This window comes from Salmo salar, chromosome 11, assembly GCF_965601325.2.
Source record: "Salmo salar chromosome 11, fSalSal1, whole genome shotgun sequence".
Taxonomy (NCBI): Eukaryota; Metazoa; Chordata; class Actinopteri; order Salmoniformes; family Salmonidae; genus Salmo; species Salmo salar.
Window position 1 is genome coordinate 41,332,662 of NC_138301.1, and position 16,914 is coordinate 41,349,575.

The 16,914-nt window shown below is 42.1% G+C and overlaps 1 protein-coding gene across 1 annotated transcript in view; it reads right to left on the reverse strand.

The window, feature by feature from the left end:
* LOC106562791 (A disintegrin and metalloproteinase with thrombospondin motifs 7) overlaps window positions 1–16,914 on the reverse strand; it is a 158,760-nt gene that overhangs the window by 47,136 nt on the left and 94,710 nt on the right. The window lies entirely within an intron of this gene.

The window sequence follows — 16,914 nt, forward strand, 5'->3', positions numbered from 1 at the left end:
GGAATTCAGACCCCTTGACTTTTTCCACATTTTGTTATTCTAAAATGGGTGAAATAAAATTTAAAAAATCCTCAGAAATCTACATACAAAACCCCATAATGACAAAGCAAAAAACTGTTTTTTAGACATTTTTACAAATGTATTTTAAAGAACATATTTTACATAGGTATTCAGACCCTTTGCTATGACACTAGAAATTTAGCTCAGGTGCATCCTGTTTCCATTGATCATCCTTGAGATGATTCTACAACTTGATTGGAGTCCACCTGTGGTAAATTATATTGATTGGACATTGGAAAGGCACACACCTGTCTATATAAGGTCCCACAGTTGACAGTGCATGTCAGAGCAAAAACCAAACCATGAGGTTGACGGAATTGTCCGTAGAGCTCCGAGACAGGATCGTATCAAGCCAGGGATCTGGGGAAGGGTACCAAAAAAGATTCTGCAGCATTGAAGGTCCCCAAGAACACAGTGGCCTCTATCATTCTTAAATGGAAGATGTTTGGAACCACCAAGACTCTTCCTAGAGCTGGCCGCCCGGCCATACTGAGCAATCGGGGGAGAAGGGCCTTGGTCAGCGAAGTGACCAAGAACCTGATGGTCACTCTGAAAGAGCTCCAGAGTTCCTCTGTGGAGATGAGAGAACCTTCCAGAAGGACAACCATATCTGCAGCACTCGACCAATCGGGCATTTATGGTAGAGTGTCCAGACGGAAGCCACTCCTCAGTAAAAAACACATGACAGCCCGCTTGGAGTTTGCCAAAAGACACCTAAAGATTATGACCATGAGAAACAAGATCTCTGGTCTGATGAAACCAAGATTGAACTCTTTAGCCTGAATGCCAAGCGTCATGTCTAGAGGAAACCTGGCACCATCCCTAAGGTGAGGCATGGTGGTGGAGGCATCATGTTGCGGGGATGTTTTTCAGCGACAGGTAGACTAGTCAGGATCAAGGGAAAGATGAATGGAGCAAAGTACAGATATATCCTTGATGAAAACCTGCTCCAGAGCGCTCAGGACCTCAGACTGTGGTGAAGGTTCACCTTCCAACAGGACAACGACCCTAAGCACACAGCCAAGACAATGCAGGAGTGGCTTCGGGACAAGTCTCTGAATGTCCTTGAGTCGCCAAGCCAGAGCCAGGACTTGAACCCGATCGAACATCTCTGAGAAATAGGAGAAATAGGAAAATAGCTGTGCAGCAATGCTCCCCATCCAACCTGACAGAGATTGAGAGGATTTGCAGAGAAGAATGGGAGAAACTCCCCAAATACAGGTGTGCCAAGCTTGTAGCATCATCAACAAGAAAAATCAATGCTGTAATCGCTGCCAAAGGTGCTTCAACAAAGTACTGAGTAAAGGGTCTGAAAACTTATGTAAATGTGATATTTCAGTTATTTATTTATAATACATTTGCAAAAATGTCTAAAAACCTGTTTTTGCTTTGTCATTATGGGGTATTGTGTGTAGATTGATAAGGGGAAAAAATTATTTAAAACATTTTAGAATAAGGCTATAACTGTAACAAAATGTGGAAAAAGTGAAGGGGTCTGAATACTTTCCGAAGGCACTGTATTCCCAGTAATTAATGGACCATAGACTGGGATCTGGAACCACTCATATGTCCCTGCAGTAATTAATGGACCATAGACTGGGATCTGGAACCACTCATATGTCCCTGCAGTAATTAATGGACCATAGACTGGGATCTGGAACCACTCATATGTCCCTGCAGTAATTAATGGACCATAGACTGGGATCTGGAACCACTCATATGTCCCTGCAGTAATTAATGGACCATAGACTGGGATCTGGAACCACTCATATGTCCCTGCAGTAATTAATGGACCATAGACTGGGATCTGGATGCTCTGGAACCACTCATATGTCCCTGCAGGCATTATGGGTTGTCAAATTACCACTGCAATTCAATTCTGGAAACATGGATGATTATTAAAAGGCTGAATATAAATGAATGTTAGGCTAATACATTCTACTGCTATTCATCCTTAATGATGAATTATAGACATTCCTATACATTTTATACCCAGCAATATTAGGGTAACTTGAGATTTTGCAAAGGGGTTACTGTAAGTCAATGTTTACAGTAGTTTAAAACACAAAGAAATCTGAAATCCATTGGAGGCACATTTCTAATGATTCTCAGAAAGTTCTGTCTAGCAAGCTGGGACTTGTCTGAATGCAGAACAGAACATTTATTGTCCCTCTTCATCTTCTGCTCGACTCACAGCTCTCTGAGACAACATCCCTCACGTCACACCTCATAGCCAGAACAAGCCTCAAATCTAGGGAGCCGCTGTGATGCGAGTTGTGGTTGTGAGACAGCGCTGGACAAGACAAGAAGGAAACCCCCTGAGGTGGCGAGACCAATTTATCTGTTCCTCTCATCTTTCTCCCCGTCATTAGCCTCTACTCCCCCTCAGGGCTTCCAACCCATCTGAGCAGGGGCCAATCTCTCACCTCCGCTGGTCCTTCCTGCATTGGCCAGTGAGACGACTTTGTCTGCTAGCTGACTTACACCTTGATTGACAAACCCTGGGAGAGGGAGGGGGAGGCACAGCAAACCCTGGGAGAGGGAGGGGGAGGCACAGCAACCTCTGGGAGAGGGAGGGGGAGGCACAGCAACCCCTGGGAGAGGGAGGGGGAGGCACAGCTTGTCCTCTGGTTAAAGAATACCATTCGGTCTGTCGAACCAGTAGAAAGGGATAGAGGGAGTGGAGAGGAGGACAGGTAAGGGGGGGAGTAGGGGGGAAATGACATCATATAAGAGACTGGGAAAAGGGAAGCCAGATGGTGGGAAGGATCAGTGGGTTCTGCTATCAGAGACGTAGATTAGAGGGATGTTCAGGAGCATGTCTGATGTATTAGGTGAACCACGGGTCCCTCACATAATGAATTCTGCAGAATGAAGCTCACATCATTTTGCTCGTAGCAGTATGTTGATAAAAGAGGTGTATATCTACACTCCTACACGGCTTGAATAGAACGGTATAGAACCCCTGGGCTTTCCTGGGAAAGTCATAACAATAACCTGAAGGGTGGGAACCAGTCATTTTATACCCAGAACTCACCAGGTGTAATGTACTTAAACTTGTGAATACTGCATAGGATATCGTAAACGGAGCCCTGCTATGATAGGAAATGAAACATTCAGTGACAGCTATAGCAAACTATCATGTTCTGATATGATAAACACAGAGCAATGCCAATCTCTATCTCAGACTTACTCCACTATAATTGGGGAAAGAGGGAACTACTTATCCAGTCTAAACTAGGTTACATTATGCCAGAGACAGAATATGTCATCTACACTGAGTATACAAAACATTCTTTCCATGACATACACTATCCAGGTGAAAGATATGATCCCTTATTGAGGTCAGTTGTTAAATCCACTTCAAATCAGTGTAGACGAAGGGGAGGAGACGGGTTAAAGAAGGATTTTTAAGCCTTGATACATGGATTGTGTATGTGTGCCATTCAGAGGGTAAATGGGCAAGACAAAATATTTAAGTGACATTGAATGGGGTATGGTAGTAGGTACCAGGCGCACCGGTTTGTGTCAAGAACTGCAAAGCTGCTGGGTTTTTCACACTCAACAGTTTCCTGTGTGTATCAAGAATTGTCCACCACCGAAAAGACATCCAGCCAACTTGACAATTGTGGGAAGCATTGGAGTCAACATGGGCCAGCATCCCTGTGGAACGCCTTGTAGAGTCCATACCTTGTTGAATTGAGGCTGTTATGTGGGCAAAATCAGGTGCAACTCAATATTAGGAAGGTGTTCCTAATGCTTGGTATACTCAGTTCATATTTCATCTGAAAATTCTGTGTGAACACAAGTCACTTGGCAAAGCTAGGACATCAAGTCGACGAGGTGCACAGACTGCCTTCCAAGGCAAGGCAATGATCTCTTGAAAGGCCATTTGGCATAAAAGTAATCTCTGCTATCCACATCAGTTTATATGGGATAATGCAATCACAAACCAGAGGCGAGTCAGAGAGTTCTGTGTACAAGCAGACTTCAGTCCAACTACAGTAGGAGGCATGTCATCATCCGCCTACATAGAAATAGCAAGAATTCACCACGGCTCAGTATTCCAAAGAAGAAAGCCATTAAGCCATCATGGCTATAACAGAGGACAAAGATGCATCAGGATAATGACATCACAGTTCGGTGCGATTCTTTACAAAAAAATTATTGACTTAGTCAAAGATACACTTGAGTAGAGGCATTCAGCTACAGTTGTTGGAATTGCTTTTTTTGTCCTTGTTATAATGCAAAACAGCATGGAATGCGGGGTCGTTATTAGTTGAATTAAATCGATTTGTTAGTTTTGTGATGTTCCTTATTATAATCTAAATTCCTATATAAAAGGGCATAGAGGGGCAGTGTGTTGAGCACTGGGTGATAAAGTAAAGAAATAGGTTAGTCTGTGTAGTGAAATGGAAGGAAACAACTTAACATTCTTCAGGCAAGAAGAATGATGCCAGCACGCACACATAAAATACCCTGCATTTGAGAAATTCAAATCGAGCCTCCAATCTCCAGAAGGCTCAATTTTTTAAAAACCCACTCATAGTTAAATTGCAATACCCCTATGAGTACCCGCTAAACAGACAGGCTCTTAGTCACTTCGAGATTGTTCATAGAATTTGAAGACTGTATAGAGAAGCAAGACCATCTGTGCTCAAATTCCAACCTCAAATGGCCTAAAACTGAATTAATCGCGTCTCATTTAATACGGGAGGCCTCTTGTGAATAAAAAGATGGTGCCTGAGCAGATGTCAACACATCGGAATTTGGTGCAGCTTGTTACCAGGGTAGGCCTCATCTTGCATTAATCTATACTGCTAAATGGTCTCTCCAAACCCATTTTTTACAGTGGGATGCTAATTGTCCACATGTTGCCATCATGGCAGAAGATTCATTGTAGACAATTGGTCATCATCATTATATGTACTATAGGAAAAAGAAATCACAAACGGAAATTCTGATAAGTATTCAGAGGATGCTTTTCCGCTAATGTGCCCATACAAATCAAATGTTATTTGTCACATGTGCCGAATACAACAGATGTAGACCTTACAGTGAAATACTTACTTACAAGCCCTTAACCAACAATTCAGTTTTAAGGAATAAAAAAAAAAGTGAATAATTAAAGAGCAGCAGTAATATAACAATAGAGACTATATTTAGGGGGTACTGGTACAGAGTCAATGTGCGGGGGCACCGGTTAGTCGAGGTAAATGAAGTAATATGTACATGTACGTATGTAGAGTTATTAAAGTGACTATGCATAGATAATAACAGAGAGCAGCAGCAGCGTAAAACAGGGGGGCAATGCAAATAGTCTGGGAAGCCATTTGATTAGATATTCAGGAGTCTTATGGCTTGGGGGTAAAAGCTGTTTATGGCTTGGGGGTAAAAGCCTCTTGGACCTAGACTTGGTGCTCCGGTACCACTAGGAAGGCTGGAGTCTTTGACAATTTTTAGGGCCTTCCTCTGACATCGCCTGGTATAGAGGTCCAGGATGGCAGGAAGCTTAGCCCCAGTGATGTACTGGGCTGTACACACTACCCTCTGTAGTGCCATGCTGTCGGAGGCCGAACAGTTGCCATACCAGGCAGTGATACAACCTGTCAGGATGCTCTCGATGGTGCATCTGTCGAACTCTTTGAGGATCTGGGGACCCATGCCAAATCTTTTCAGTCTCCTGAGGGGGAATAGGCTTTGTCGTGCCCGCTTCACAACTGTCTTTGTGTGCTTGGACCATGTTAGATTGTTGGTGATGTGGATGCCAAGGAACTCGAAGCTCTCCTCCTGCTCCACTACAGCCCCGTCGATGAGAATGGGGGTATGCTCGGTCCTCCTTTTCCTGCAGTCCACAATCATCTCCTTTGTCTTGACCACGGTGAGGGAGAGGTTGTTGTACTTGCACCATACGGTCAGCTCTCTGACCTCCTCCCTATATGCGTCGTTGTCGGTTATCAGGCCTACCACCATTGTGTCATCGGCAAACTTATTGATGGTGTTGGAGTCGTGCCTGGCCGTGCAGCCATGAGATATCCTTAGGTTTTGACCTTAAAATAATTTAATAAATGAGTGAACAAAACAAAAAGGGTCATTCCATGAAGTCTAATTTGTAATTATCTTTGGGAATTCAGCCGCATCATGCCAGTCTTCAATCATAGTAATGAATAACACATGCACTCAGAGGCATACAGATGCCATAACTGCCATGAGTTATTCGAATTTAACACGTTCAAAACCCCAAGTTGTCATCTCATCTCCAAATTCTAAAACTGGACTGCACGCCCAGTACAGTGAATCGCAATGCTGTGGTCAATACCAAATAAGTAATTAGCTGCTCCTCTAGACCAATCAAAAGTTGGGAACCAGACTGAGGTAATTTAGGATCTCTTTTTGGCCCCTTTTTAAACCTGGGATCAAACTCTGAAGGAGTTTAAACACAGCATATACAAGCATATACAGGAGAGAGCCTACAGTACATTACATAAGCCACAACTAATAATAATGAACAATTTGTCTTTCCTCCAGGGTAGGATTATGAAGATTTATACTTGGGGTATTGGCAAATATAAACACTGGGCCTTTTGGGACTGCCCTAGACACGCTGGGCAGCAACTCATTTTCTATGAGAAAGATGAGATGAATACTAGCAGCATGTTGTTCATTTCTCCCCAAGCTAAGGGGGATCCTCAGTAATGAACACTGAGAACATCTAAACAGTGGGGCACTTCAGTAGTTTTGTTTTCTTCACACTGACTTACATGCCCCACATCTGTGAAGACTTTCGGAAGTTCAATAGCCTGACTACAAGATGCTGCTCTTTCTAAGCCCTAATGCAGAGTACCAAGGAACTTAATCAACATCTTCCTCAGTCCACATGGGGTAAGTCAGGCTGAAAGTGAACAACATTAGCATTCTGTGCAATCATCACTTATCAGGGAAGATGCTGGTTGAGTAAATACCAAGCAGAGCAGACACTGAAAACAATAACCAACGATACTGAACAAAAATATAAAACGCAACATGTGGTTGTCCCACATAGCATTTTTAAGATGAATGCAACTGTAAGTCGCTCTGGATAAGAACGTCTGATAAATTACTTAAATGTCAAAATAAACATATTCATCAGCTAGCAAACAATGCATTATGGATGAAAACCCCCAAGAAACAAATAACAAAATAAACCATATTCACAAGACGACGGTAATATTTTGGGGCACCTGTTGTCTTGAAAAATGCCCTTTAAACAGTTATGCAATGCTCTCATTATTGCATTATCTCTCCCGTCACTGGCTAGGGCAAATGTGCCCTATATCCTGAGGTAGAGAGTAAATGCTACGAACACATAACAGATAGGACAGTTGACACTGAAACATTTGCATAATGCAAGCACACAAGAGTGTGGTCAGATAACCCCTTTGACCTCTGGTTGCGTTGCAGGCAAAGGACTAATTGAGACTTCTCTACTCGGGGACATAGATACTCTGAATAACTCAAAGGACACATACCCAGCCTTAGCTGACAGACAACTTCAGTATGACAAGAGGCTGGATATCAAACATAACCTAACCTTAGTAGAATCATATTCGTTTAGTGGTCTGCCATTGACTGTAAAAGATCATACAATGTTTTATGTAGCCTTCCATGTCCCTTATATAATGCAGCATAGGACTATACTGTAACACTGAAAAGACATTGATTGTTAACTGTAAGTGGATGGGACAGGCCCACTGGAACTCATTAATATGCCAACTGCGAGAGCTTCCAGGAAGAGACCGAATATATACAGAGGCTCAAGCCAAGTACAGATGTTGGATATACACTACCATTCAAAAGTTTGGGGTCACTAAGAAATGTCATTGTTTTTGAAAGAAAAGCACATTTTTTTGTCCATTAAAATAACATCAAATTGATCAGAAATACAGTGTTGACATTGTTAATGTTGTAAATGACTATTGTAGCTGGAAATGGCAGATTTTTTTATGGAATATCTACATAGGCGTACAGAGGCCCATTATCAGCAACCATCACTCCTGTGTTCCAATGGCACGCTGTGTTAGCTAATCCAAGTTAATAATTTAAAAAGGCTAATTGATCATTACAAAACCCTTTTGCAATTATGTTAGCACAGCTGAAAACTGTTGCCCTGATTAAAGAAGCAATAAAACTGGCCTTCTTTAGACTAGTTGAGTATCTGGAGCATCAGCATTTGTGGGTTCGATTACAGGCTCAAAATGGCCAGAAACAAAGACCTTTCTTCTGAAATTCGTCAGTCTATTCTTGTTCTGGGAAATGAAGGCTATTCCTGGCTCTAACCAGAATAGAAAGAGTGCATTAGAGTGTTTAATTTGAGAAACAGACGTCTCACAAGTCCTCAACTGGCAGCTTCATTAAATAGTACCCACAAAACACCAGTCTCAACGTCAACAGTGTAGAAGCGACTCCGGAATGCTGGCGTTCTAGGCAGAGTTGCAAAGAAAAAGCCATATCTCAGACTGGCCAATAAAAATAAAAGATTAAGATGGGCAAAAGAACACAGACACTGGACAGAGGACCTCTGTCTAGAAGGCCAGCATCACGAAGTCGCCTCTTCACTGTTGACGTTGAGACTGGTGTTTTGCGGGTACTATTTAATGAAGCTGCCTTGTTAAAAGTACATTTTTGGAATTTCTTTCCTTCTTAATGCATTTGAGCCAATCAGTTGTGTTGTGACAAGGTAGGGGTGGATTACAGAAGATAGTCCTATTTGGTAAAATACCAAGTCCATTTTATGGCAAGAACAGCTCAAATAAGCAAAGTGAAACAACAGTCCATCATTCCTTTAAGACATGAAGGTCAGTCAATCCGGGAACATTTTAAGAACTTTGAAAGTTTCTTCAAGTGCAGTCGCAAAAACCATCAAGCACTATGATGAAACTGGCTCTCATGAGGACCGCCACAGTAAAGGAAGACCCAGCGTTACATCTGCTCAGAGGATAACATCATTAGTTACCAGCCTCATAAATTGCAGCCCAAATAAATACTTCACAGAGTTCAAGTAACAGACATCTCAACATCAACTGTTCAGAGGAGACTGCGTGAAATCAGGCCTTCATGGTCGAATTGCTGCAAAGAAACCCCTACTAAAGGACACCAACAAGAAGAAGAAACTTGCTTGGGCCAAGAAACACAAGCAATGGACATTAGACAGGTGGAAATCGTTTCATTGGTGTGATGGGTCCAAATGTGAGATTTTTGGATCTAACCACCGTGTCTGTGTGAGACGCAGTGTAGGTGAATGGGGATGATCTCCGCATGTGTGGTTCCCACCGTGAAGCATGGAGGCGGAGGTGTGATGGTGTGGGGGTGCTTTGCTGGTAACACTGTCTGTGATTTATTTAGAATTCAAGGCACACTTAACCAGCATGGCTACCACAGCATTCTGCAACGATATGCCATCCCATCTGGTTTTCCCTTAGTGGGACTATCATTTGTTTTTCAACAGGACAATGACCCAACACACCTCCAGGCTATGTAAGGGCTATTTGACCAAGACGGAGAGTGATGGAGTGCTGCATCAGATGACCTGGCCTCCACAATCACCTGACCTCAACCCAATTGAGATTGTTTGGGATGAGTTGGACCGCAGAGTGAAGGAAAATGTGGGAACTCTTTAAAGACTGTTGGAAAAACATTCCAGTTGAAGCTGGTTGAGAAAATGCCAAGAGTGTGCAAAGCTGTCAAAGGGTGGCTACTTTGAAGAATCTAAAATATATTTGGATTTGTTTAAAACCTCTTGAGGATACCCTAGGATAGGGGGCGCCACAGCGCATTTTGAAAAAAAATCGTTCCCATTTTCAACGGCCTACTAATCAAACTCAGAAGCTAGGGCATGCATATACTTATTATATATGGATAGAAAACACCCTAAAGTTTCTAAAACTGTTTGAATGGTGTCTGTGAGTATAACAGAACTCAAATGGCAGTCAAAACCCCGAGACCGATTGAAACAGGAAGTGGAATTCAGAATTGTGGACTCGACTTCTCATCTTTCCCTATAAATCACACCGTTAACCATGGTTCAGTGAGCACTTCCTATTGCTTCCACTAGATGTCGCCAGTCTTTTCACAGTGGTTTGAGCCTTATACAGTCGAAACTCAGTGAATGAGACGCGTTGGAAATTGGTCACAGGGGATGGGCCATCACCATTATGATGCCGGCGGCCATGTCTACCCCCACCTTTGGAAACGGTTTTAAAGGCAATGAAATCATCCCCCTCGAATCTTATTGGCTCTCTTGGTGTTACAGGCCCTGAAGATTAATGTTTTACAACGTTTGACATGTTTGAACGAACCTACAGGCGGGAGAACCTCATTTTATCCGGAACTTCAGCCCTGCGCTTGGAGAGAGCCCTAGGACGCGCTACCAACAGCAGGCTAATGGAACGTGAAGTATGGACTTTTTCGACCGAAAATACATCTGTTGTGGACCTGGGATGCTTTCTGATGAAGACAACTAAAGGTAGGCGATTATTGACAATATTATACAAGATGAGATGTGACATGCGATTGTTTCCAAGATGGCGCCGAGCTCTGTATATTAGCTCATTTTCTGAGTATCGCATCTCCTTTTATCGCAAAGTGTGATTACCCAGTAAAGTTAATTTAAAATCTGGTATGACAGGTGTTCTCAAGAGATATTCATCTATAAATGTTAGATTGACAATATAAATTTAAAAAATCGTTATCGGATAGTAATTTAGGGAATTGTAGCATTGTTTACCGGGACGCATTTGAGGGGAAATTATTTAGTCAACGTCAGACGCCGATGTAAAATGCTGTTTTCATATATAAATATGAACTTTATTGAACAAAAGAATGCATGCATTGTATAACATGATGTCCTAGGGGTGCCATCTGATGAAGTTTGTAAAAGGTTAGTGCTGCATTTAGCTGTTTTTTGATTATATGTGATGCAAGTGGTTGGTCGGAAAATGGCTATGAAGCTGCTTTTTACGATGGACTCATCTAACATAATCTAATGATTTGCTTTTCCTGTAAAACCTTTTTGAAATCGGACGACGTGGGTCGATTCAGGAGAGGCGTATCTATAAAAAAATATATAATTTTTTTTAATTTTAAATTATGATTTTTTTTTAATGCTAATTGGCGATATGATTTTTCGCTGGATTTTGATCCCGCTGACGGGATGAGACGCTGGAGAGGTTAACACTTTTTTGCCTACTACATGATTCAGTATGTGTTATTTCAAAGTGTTGATGTCTTCACTATTATTCTACAATGTAGAAAATAGTAAAAATAAAGAAAAATTCTTGAATGAGTAGGTGTGTCCAAACTTTTGACTGGTACTGCACACACACACACACACACACACACACACACACACACACACACACACACACACACACACACACACACACACACACACACACACACACACACACACACACACACACACACTTTTCCACATTTTGCAACGTTACAGCCTTATTCTAAAATGGATTAAACTGTTTTTCCTCCCTCAATCTACAAACAATACCCCATAATGACAAAGCAAAAACGGGTTTTTACAAATTTTTGCTAACTTCTAAAAATTAAAAACGGAAATATTACATCAGTACTTTGTTGAAGCACCTTTGGCAGCGATTACAGCATTGAGTCGTCTTGGGTATGACGCTAAAAGCTTGGCACACCTGTACTTGGCGAGTTTCTCCCATTCTTTTCTGCAGGTCCTCTCAAGCTCTGTCAGTCTGGATGGGGAGCATCGCTGCACAGCTATTTTCAGGTCTCTTCAGAGATGTTTGATCGGGTTCAAGTCCCGGCTCTGGCTGGGCCACTCAAGGACATTCAGAGACTTGTCCCAAAGCCACTCCTGCGTTGTCTTGGCTGTGTGCTTAGGGTCATTGTCCTGTCAGAAGTTGAGCTTTCAACCCCAGTCTAAGGTCCTGAGTGCTCTGGAGCAGGTTTTCATCAAGGATCTCTCTGTACTTTGCCCCGTTCATCTTTCCCTCGATCCTGACTAGTCTCCCAGTCCCTGCCGCTGAAAAACATCGCCACAGCATGATGCTGCCACCACCATGCTTCACCGTAGGGATGGTGCCAGGTTTCCTCCAGATGTGACGCTTGGTATTCAGACCAGAGTTCAATCTTGGTTTTATCAGACCAGATAATCTTGTTTCTCATGGTCTGAGAGTCCTTTAGGTGCTTTCTAGCAAACTCCAAGTGGTCTGTCATGTGCATTTTACTGAGGAGTGGCTTCCGTATGGCCACTCCACTATAAAGGCCTGATTGATGGAGTGCTGCAGAGATGGTTGTTCTTCTGGAAGATTCTCCCATCTCCACAGAGGCACTCTGGAGCTCTGTCAGAGTGACCATCGGGTTGTTCGTCACCTCCCTGACCAAGGCCCTTCTCCCCCGATTGCTCAGTTTGGCCAACCGGCCAACTCTAGGAAGAGTCTTGGTGGTTCCAAAGTTCTTCAATTTAAGAATGATGGAGGCCACTGTGTTCTTGTGGACCTTCAATGCTGCAGAAATGTTTTGGTACCCTTCCCCAGATCTGTGCCTCCACACAATCCTGTCTTGGAGCTCTACAGACAATTTCTTCAACCTCATGGCTTGGTTTCTGCTAAATGACTTAAATGTAAATGTAATGTAAATGTTTTTGCTCTGACATGTACTGTCAACTGTGGGACCTTATATAGACAGGTGTGTGCCTTTCCAAATGATGTCCAATCAATTGAATTTACCACAGGTGGACTCCAATCAAGTTGTAAAAACATCTCAAGGATGATCAATGGAAACAGGATGCACCAGAGCTCAATTTCAAGTCTCATAGCAAAGGGTCTGAAAACTTACGTAAATAAGGTATTTCCGTTTTTTTATTTCATTAAATTTGCTTTTCACATTGTCATTATGGGGTATTGTGTGTAGTTTGATGAGGGAAAAAAATATTTAATCAATTTTAGAATAAGGATGTAACGTAACAAAACATGGAAAAAGTCAAGGGGCCTGAATACTTTCTGAATGCACTACACACACACACGACATTGAATGGTTCCAGACGGCGGCTTGCTTACCCTATGCCAAACCTTTAAATGTATCATCTTAACCTCACCCATAACCCTTAACCTAAACCAAATAGAACAAATTCTTATTTTCAATGTCGGCCTAGGAACAGTGGATTAACTGCCTTGTTCAGTGGCAGAACGACAGATTTTTACCATGTCAGCTCGGGGATTCTATCTTGCAACCTTCCGGTTACTAGTCCAACGATCTAACCACTAGGCTACCTGCCGCCCCACCCCTATGCCTATCTTAAAAGATGCACTCTGCAGAAATCCCTCTGTCCTTTCCTCGTTGCTAAAATTTTAATAGTTCACCTAATTTCAGTTTCTGTGACAAAACAAGCAAGTATAGTGTAGAGAATCATTGTACCATCTAAACCGTTGTGAAATATATTTTCCATAACCAAAAATATTGTATTTTCAGCTTATGTACAAAACCGAAAGTAAAAGATGCAAAAACAAAACAAAACAAAACAAGAAGCATAGAAATAGCACATAAAGAACATTTCTACCGCTTCTCAGACTTGCTTCCAATGAGAATGACAGATCGGGCCTCCCGGGTGGCGCAGTGGTCTAAGGCACTGCATTGCAGTGCTAGCTGTGCCACCAGAGATTCTGGATTCGAGCCCAGGCTCTGTCGCAGCCAGTCGCGACCGGAAGGTCCATGGGGCGATGCACAATTGGTCCAGCGTCGTTGGGGAGGGTTTGGCCGGCAGGGATATCCTTGTCTCATCGCGCACTAGCGACTCCTGTGGCGGGCCGGGCGCAGTGCATGCTGACCAGGTCGCCAGGGGTACAGTGTTTCCTCCGATACATTGGTGTGGCTGGCTTCCGGGTTGGATGTGCGTTGTGCCAAGAAGCAGTGCGGCTAGGTTGGGTTGTGTTTCAGAGGACGCATGGCTCTCGACCTTCGCCTCTCCTGAGTACGTACAGGAGTTGCAGCGATGAGACAAGACTGTAGCTACTACCAATTGGATACCATGAAATTGGGGAGAAAAAAGAGGTCAAATAAAAAGAAGATAAAAAAAAGAAAAAAAGACTGATATAGAATGGGAGTTATATATCTATTTTATCCTGTGGCCCAAAAAGTTACATATTGCAGCGTTAACCTTTGGATCTGCCAGCTGAATATCCACTTCTAAAATCATACCCTCACTGCCATTCAGAATATGGATTGAATAGTCAATATTCAGTGACATAATTAAATCGCCAGAACAGTATTTATGCTGCAGTCAAAAGCTGTGGATGTTTGTGGAGTCTGGTCATCGCCCTCTGCTCTCCTGGCAATTCAGCTGCCACTCTCTCCATTGCAATGCCCTCTTAACTTCAGAACACCGCTGTCAGGACACCGCTGTCAGATAGGTGGCAGAAAGAAAGGAAGAGAAAGTTTGGGAAACTTCTCCCAAAACCTATTTCAGTGAGTCAGCCAGCCATGATGCAGACAGATGGCCTTAGTCCTAGAGGCACTCTTGGGTAACCGAAGAAGTATCAGCCCACAACATTGCCTTTTGCTTTAGTTTCCCTTGAGTGCTCTGGCTTTTGGCTAAAACCATTTGGGACTTGGTTGCAAACCATTTACCCTTCATTCTAATTAACTCAATACGTATCCAATCTGAAAGTCAGACTGTGTTTCTACATGTCACCTTTGAAAGTGCCAGTTACACATTAGCAGACTTGTCTTGGACGAAATGGCCAATTAATGTTCTACCTTTGGAAAGGCCAAAAGTACCCCTTTACATGGTTTGAAAATGGCAGATTATGACACCAATAAGTACTGAAATTAGAACTCAGTGGCTGTACAGTAACATACTATACATGACGTCAGAGCTCAGGCTCTCCGCTTCACAACTCTATGTTTTTTAGTTTGTCGTTGTTTTCTGAGTGAGGGAAATGCTGTAAATTAAGATGTATTTTGAAAGTTGAGAATCATAATGAAATACAAGCAAGCAAAACACCTCTGACTCCAAATGTGCACTTTACATATCATAAAACGAATATATATATATATATTGTTAGTTTTGGTCAGGACGTAGCAGGTTTTTGTGTGTTAAGTGTTGTGTTGGTGATTAGGACTCCCAATTGAAGGCAGGTGTGTTGAGTCCTATATAGTAGTGTGTGTTTTTCTTTGGGGTTGTGGGTAGTTGTTCTTGCATTGCGTTTTGTGTGCCTGCAAGACTGTTCCTGTCGTTGTGAGTATTGTTTATTGTTTTGCCTGTGGATGCTTTACTTATGTTTAATTAAAAAAACTATATCCACATTCCCGCTGCGCCTTGGTCCATTCTTGAAGACAGTTGTTACACACACATATATATATATATATATATATATATATATTAACATTTATGATCACTATGTTTGATGTACAGTTACAAGATGATATGGCGTTATACCCTGGGTTGCCCTGAACAGAATGAGCCTATGTTTGTTGTATTGTAAAGAAAATGTTCCACGGACCACGCATCTGAATGCACTCATGACTCCATTCTATGTGCACCAAAATGACCATCTGCTTCTCTGAATTGCCTTGTGAAAGCCTAATACTGTAAGATCATATTTTATAATTTAGCTAGTCATGTTGGCAATAGAAACTTTCAAATGATGCCCACCTGACCCAGATCATGATTTATAATGGACCGTGTTTGGATCGTTTAGACAACAACAGCAATTGTGTGAAGGCGGGGATGCTGGGCTGTGTTCCAAAGAGTGTGTGTTCTAATTCCTCATTGACACAGCTAGGAGAGCTCAAAAAGCACCTCATAGTTAAATACTGAGTCATAAAAGTGTGTTGAAATGACTTAGGAACTGAGCACACTTTGGAGAGGTTTGGGGCCACTTCGAGACGCCAGTTAGACTTCTCACTCAAACTCCTGTCATTATTTTGTTTTATGTTGCACCTTCCCCAAATTCTCCAAGAATATTCTTATGTTACTGAATGTATCCAGAGCATTTTCAGATTTCGTTTTGAACAAATGAGGCGGAAAAGTACAGATAATTTAAAATGCACATCAAATCAACAGTGTAAGGTTTGAATTCAGTCTTGTGTTAGGTGAACTGTTGTGTCCTCACCTTTAGTCTAATAATGTTCCCATAAATGCCAAACTGTTCCCTTTTCATTGTTACCATGGTTATGCGTTCCATATTTCTTCTGTAAGAAACATTTCAATGTAGCCCTATCCATACAGGCCAATTCCCAGGAGTGTAAAGGGATAAGCAATGCAGAGGTTACTTCTCATAAGTCATAGAATCCTTGCAGCAAATCAGTTTTCCACTCCATTTGAGAGGGTCTTTTTTAAGGCAGTACAGTCAATGTAATTACTGAATTACTACACAGCCTTTGATCCTTGAGAATCATATTCCAGATGAGGGCAACTTGATTAAAAATGTTTCATCCTTTGCAGAATTTCGGTGAGAGCACATTCAAGTACCTTTTGGTTGACTTTAATGACAAGTTAATAATTAATTCTGTCCTGATTAATAATTGATTCTGGCCAGCAGGATTTGCGACCCAGAAGACACTTTATAACTACTGAATAGCAAATCATTAGCGTAAGAATAGTCTGTACAATAAGATTCTTTACTCATCCAAACCATTTGTAATCGATTATCATGTGGTTGCTTTCTTGTTCAACTGAAGAAGGTTAGAGACCCAAGAGAAATACGCATAGAGGTATACAGGAGCACGTCACAGAAAAAGATCAAAGACTTTTTGAAAACTTTGACATGATATAAAATGCAATCTGGACAAGCATTTCCACCCAATTTTCCTTGCACTATGGAATTATGTGTAACT